The following is a 6,944-nucleotide window of genomic DNA, read 5'->3' on the forward strand; positions in this document are numbered from 1 at the left end:
TTGAAAAATACATAAACATTTATTAAAATACATGTATTTTTATTAGGTTATTTTTTTTTTACCTCCACAATACCTAACCTCCATGGAGAACGTGAAGGTAATAGTTGTCTTCAAGTTAAAGAAAAACACTTTCAAAATACATATACAACTCACTAGACGTGGCGAGCACATTGATTGAGAGAGGTCGTAGTGGAAAAGTCTCCGGAGGGTTTTGTGTGGGGAATGGAGATATGGATTCCAACAGTACTTGAGTGGCCCCTCGCATGGTTGAGAAAGATTAGGTTTAAGTAAGGGTAGGGACACCGGTCAAATTTTGCTCTCATTTCTCGTGCCGTTGCCCCGGTGACATGACCATCGGCTTTCTTCGTTTGTTTTCTAACGGATGATGTGTTTGCATCTACGAAGAAAATTTCAGCCTCTCGAGTGCATGGCCCATTCCTTTGCTTAGGTTTATGGGCACCAACTATAAAAATAATTGATTGGTGGGGGCCAAATTGTTGAGTTCGGTAGGGAATTTCTCCCAATTATTTGTTTTGATAGGGCTTGTGAATGAGATGCTCTGGTGAGTACGTTCTCTGTTGCTTTGCTTTGCTTTGCTTGCTTCTTGGACAACTTTAAAATGTTCCCCTTGTCAACAAAAGACTAGGGATAAATGGCAAAGGCATCGTAATTTGAATCATTTTGTGTTTGGCTTAAATTAAGTGTTTGATCATTTGGAATTTGGAATTTGGAAAGGGTAGGTCGAGGGATTTTAAAGTTATTTGTGATTGGTTATATTTATAGTATAGTATGTCTTTGGACATTTGTAATCTCCACTCGAATTTGTTAGAAAAAATATGTTCAAGGCTCTCTACTTCACCCTCTAAGGAGAAATGTGCTGGAGACTTTTGAAGTTTGTTGTATCCTTAAACTAAATTGTAATGATTGGGATGAAATATGTGAATGTTTTAATATAATAAAGATTATCAATGAATTCCATTAACGTGTAGTTGAATAAATCTTTTTAAGATGGTTGATGACACACACACTCACAAAATATGACTCTAAAAGTTACACATAGGCGATCGACTAAATCCCTTAGAGATGAATCAATGACACGTCCACTCACAAAGTTATATAGATGATTCAATGGTTGGATCTCCTTAGAGATGCTTGATTATCTCATTGATGTTCCATGTAATGAAATTAAGTAGTTGCTAGGTATTAGTGATTGAGTTTGATTTAACCAGAGCTTGTAGCTATGTTGATCAATTACTAAGTAAATGTTAACCAAAAGAGACTATTTGACGTAGAGCTTGGTTGGTAATGTATCACTTGGTAAAGGAACAAGTGCATGGAAGATTAGTGGATTAGGTAGAAGAACAAACTTTGTCTCTCGTAGTTCATTAACATACAAAGAGTATTGTCCTCGTGATATATCAAGGAGTCCATTAAGGATACAATCGCGTATGAGGTAACTAGTTTTATGTTGTGGTTTTATTGAAACTAATTAAATGGTCAAAGATTAGCCCCAATGTTGTGTGTGATTATTTTATGATCATGGCTTTGATTCATGCATTATGTTCATATGTTATATCATGGTTATTGTGAGTTGTGTATGCCAAGCATTCATGCATGTTGAATGTTGACATGGATATTCCAAATAAATAGGGAATACAATCACATGCCCATTGAGATATGTAATTAAGTTTGACAAGGTTAATATGTGTCCTTTTGTCCCTAATTTCACGGAACACAAAGATCATCATCCTCACCCAACACACGAGGTTCACTATTAAAGACCACCTCTCTTAATCATTGGACCATTTTCTTGTAAACAATGGAAATTGTAAACCGACTTTTCAAATCCCTTCAAACAAGTAAAAATCAAGTAATCGATTAACAAAACATTGAGGGGTACTTGGTTACATAAATATACACACTTATTAGCCTCTTTGTAACACCCTCCTCCCACATCTACCCAAGTAACCATGCCAACCAGGGTAAACATGAGACGAAAGGCTACTATGATCAGATTCGACCTCCTATGTGACCTTAAGGAAGTGGGAATCAACGGAAATATCACACATAGTCATCCAACATCGGCTTCAAAATCCTTAGGAGATATGTCAATCACTCAAACAGCGTGTCCCTGGGTCCCACTGTTGTTCTGGATCTATTAGGCCATAGTCGCTCTCATGTTATGGGCAAGGGAGTGACTAGCAACCCAAACTTGCTCTCGCAGGCTTGCTTGCTAGCGACCAGAGACCAAAATTGTCAGTTATGTGCCAGTGACCCCAGGATTTAAGCCACTTTTTCAGTGCTAGAGTCCAGGTCACTGCCCATAATGGAGTGATACTTAGAATTAGTAAAAATACAGGGAAACAATGATGTAAAAGCAATAAGTTGAACAAGACCATAACCAAACCCTTAATAGCCATGACAGCCATTTCATCAAACATACCATCAACATGTAACGTACAGGCGTAAACAATAGAACTAAGTGTAGGGATATCATACTTACTTGAGAATTGCTATGAACCATTGTTCCCTCATGGCATTTGTTGCATTACCATCTATTAGGTCACAGACACATTATCCATTCATATATAAGTAAAACATGCTAAGAGCCATACATAGCTGTTGTCATAAAATATACATATAACCAGCATAATAGGAACAAAAACATAATAAACATATCATCCATCAAAATCCATATACACATCAGTACATTTACACATGAAAATCAAGGGAATGAATTTCCCATTAATGAATGGAATGAACCAATCGGATATGGGACTACCACGTTCCACCCGACCATAGATTGGTTGAGCCAAGTATCTCTTCAGCCAGTCACCCCCGTGATATATTCCAAGCATGAATGTGGGACTCATAGAACACACCAAAAACACTAATCAACATGGATGTCACCAGAGTTATCTGCCTACACCGTGAGGAATTTGAGTGCCTCCTAGTCTCTCACGCTTTACAGCAATCCACAATCCGATTCAGGGATCACTAGGCCCTACACTGAGACATACTCTCCAGGCTTTACCGTGCATCCCATCTCGGGACCATTAGGCCCAACGAAGAGAAAATCCACTTCTTGGCTTTATCGTATATCCCATCATTCACCAGCAAGGATTCCTAGGCCCACCGAGGCACACAATCTGGCTTTACCGCAACCCACAGTCTAGTTCAGGGATTACTGGGTCAGTGGCTTCATGATCCATAATCCAGTTCAGGGACCACTAGACCATGTGTTTGTTAATTCGTAGATCCACCCCACTCAGCTTTGAATACAATCCGGCCATCCCACATAAATCGAATGAGAGAACCCATCTCATCAAAGCTATCAGGAAAATATTGTCACACCGGGCAAAACCCATGCCATGATAGAAAAGAACCACATGCAATCTCATGCATGCCAAATCTAGCAAGGAAAATACACATGCAAGTTGATACCTACAATGAAGCCTGTTGTAGTTGCTTGATCCTACCTTTCCCTACTTGATCTTTGCTTCCTCTTGCCTTCTTTTCATTTCTTGCTCCAATGCCAAAGTGCTCCAAGAAACTCTAAGTTTCCAAGAGTGTGTGAGAGAGAGAGAATAATGAGAGAGATCCAAAATTGAATTGATCAAGCCTTGCCCACTGATCCTCATAAGTCTTTTTTTATCAATGAGGCCTCTATTTTCTTCATTTTCCATTATTTTCCTTCATTTTCCTCTTCACATGCAACCTGTGACCTTTCACTTTCCTTTTCTCCTAATTTCCATTATTTTCATAAATAAATGTGCCAAAAATGTTAATTCTCCTTTCCAAAGCCTTAGCCATTGCCTTTGCCAATTTCCTTAGTCATAAACAACTAAATGAACACCCACACTAGGATGTCTTGCCCACCATTCAACTTGGAATACATGTCCCATCATTTGTGGTATTTATATATTGTTACATGGAATCTAAACCAACAAACAAGAGAATACAATGCCTGTATCAATCAACAAGGGAATCCCGAGGCTCACACCTCCACCCTCGTAGTAATACCAGGATTCACCTCGTTCCTAGGAAGTCCATATCCACTGCAAAGTCAATTCTACATCCAATGTCCAGCGCTACAATCTTGTGCCACTTGTCCTTTCAGTGAACAGTTACCGGTTCATTGTTCCAGGGCGCACTCCCAATGTGCATCTAGTTCCATCTAGAAATGTCAATGACCAAAACAAATCCATCCTCGGTCTTCCCTTCTCTTCTACACAATCCGTCAGCCAATCTGGTCAACCCCTTCCATGCAGTCACTCACCTTCCAAGCTCCGCTAGCACCCCCATCTCGGGCAGTCCATTCCTCGGCAAGGCTTCCTCGCATCATAAGATACAAAAACCAAGGCATATCCCTGCCTTAAAGTCATCATATCGGTCATAGCATGCTCATGGAAATCAGTGGACATTATTGGGTACCAGTGTCCCACAATGGCCCTGCTCCTTAAGTGCTCTACCAACATCCTGCATCATGTTCCAATTTCCTTCACTATTGCTGCTAATTCTTGCTATCGATTTCAACCACCCAATCGAGCATGTTCATGCATTCTTGTTCCAAGCACATAATTTCCATTAGATTTAAAATAAATTGAAATAACTTCAAATCATACCTCATTGGTAGCTCGTCAATAAGGTACACTCACAATCTTGTTCGCTTCCTTTCACAATAAGTCAAACTAGCATATTTGACTAAATCATCATGTATAAACATATCACATCAGGTTAGCTCAAAACATAACCATCATAGATCATAAATCACATGTAACCATCATAAACCAGAGTCATAGATCACATGTAATCATCATAAACCAAAATCATAAATCACATGCATAATAAAATTGAAGTAAAATACTGATACTTATTCTTTAATCAAGCCTTAGCTTCTACCTTTGTCTTTATTCTGTACACACTCTAGATCGGTTGCCACACCCAACGATCACCCAGTGCCTTCTCCTCAACCATGTGCACATACACATAGTGTGCATCACACACATACCATCACACACTACATACAACACCATGCAATACATGCACTGATACCTGACATACAACACATACACCTACACCCAATGCACAACACAACACAAATATGTATATAGAGTGCAACACAATGAATGCATATGTCACGATACCATGACTACACAATGCATATACATAGTACTACATGCTCGCAACACAGCATGTATGACATGCACTCAATCCCACATGTACAAAGCACCACCTGCACAACGTGTGCACAACATCACACGTACACGGCACCACCTGCACAACGTGTACACAACGCCTCATGTACATTGCACTATTGTACAACGTGTACACAATACCATGCGCACGACAGGTACATGACACCACATGTATACAGTGCCACATGCATGACATGTACACATCACCACCTGCACACAGTGCCACTTGTACAACATGTACACAACACCACATGCACACAACACCACTTGTACAATCATGCACACAACACCATATGTACATAGCGCCACATGTACAACATGCACGCAACACCACTTGTACATAGCACTGCATATCCAACATGTACATAGCATCATTTGTACACAACATTGCATATCCAATCATGCGCACAACACCATATGCAATATTCGCACAACACTATTTGTACCATCTTGTACATAACATTGCATAAACAACATGTACACACACTATATATACACAACACCAAGCGTGCACACATCATAGATGCGACATATACAACATAGGCACAACAGTAGTACCACACATCCAAAACCACATTGTCCTTACCAAGAAGCCTTGCTTCCAGTGTCTTATCCATGCTTATCCCAACATGTTGCAGACCATACTGATTTCATTTTGTTGATGTATCCCTCGGTATAACCTGCCCATAACATAAGCATAGGCATAATACAAGCATACAATATAAATTCATATTCACATGATACTGACCTCATATATTTGTCATGACTACTCTTCCCACTTGATTCCTCATAGCCAGGAACTTCTTCATGCCATTTTCCTGCATAAGCAATCATTTCGCCACAAGAACGATTCTTGATGATCTATCAGACAGTGACATAGATACATGGATACATACATACATACATATACGTAAACATTAACACAAACAATCATGTTCCTGTCAGACAACAATATGCATACATACATATATATACACATAAATGTTAGCGTTAATAGTCATGATCCATGACGACCCTGTCAAACATGACATACATACACACCTACATGTATATCTATATAAACATCAGCATAATCATGATCATAACATAATTACTAGATATCAAATTCAAGGGTTAAGAGAACTTCCTTTATTCATGCAACACATGCGCAACATTAAGAATAGTCATTCCCAACATAGCCAAGGCATTTGATGCCTAAAATCCATTTAATTTACCTTTTTGGTTACCTTTCTCATGACTTTACTACCATCGTCCATTTACCACAATGGACCCAGCCAGTCCAACTGACTGTCATAGTCTTACCTTCCGTTGCGCTTACTCATGCACAAAGCTTCATCTGAATCTCACATTACCTATTGGGTACCACACAGTTCTCCCCAAGATCCATCAACTTTCCTCTTTCCCGACCAATTCCCAAGACTCAAAACTTAAAATGCAAGCACAAGAAATAAGCAAGAAGAAAACCATGAAAACCAAAAGCAATATGACACCGCAAAAAAGTGGCATGATCATGCACTAGACATAACAAAGCTGCAAATCAAGCACAAGCAAATCACAAAGACCAAAAGCACATGACTAACAATAGACACCATGACTCAATCGCCATGGTTCCCAGGGAAAGCTCAAGCCAAGCCTTCTTCAATATTTCATGGCAGTCTCTTGCCATGCAATCCCCTGCATCATACTACCATAAACACATAATTGTCAGTGCAAAAATAAACATAACAACATACTAGTTACCTTACC

Source organism: Pinus tabuliformis, chromosome 7 (genome assembly GCF_031772625.1).
Source record: "Pinus tabuliformis cultivar Carrire ecotype Pingquan chromosome 7, CPIR1, whole genome shotgun sequence".
In the NCBI taxonomy this organism is placed as follows: domain Eukaryota; kingdom Viridiplantae; phylum Streptophyta; class Pinopsida; order Pinales; family Pinaceae; genus Pinus; species Pinus tabuliformis.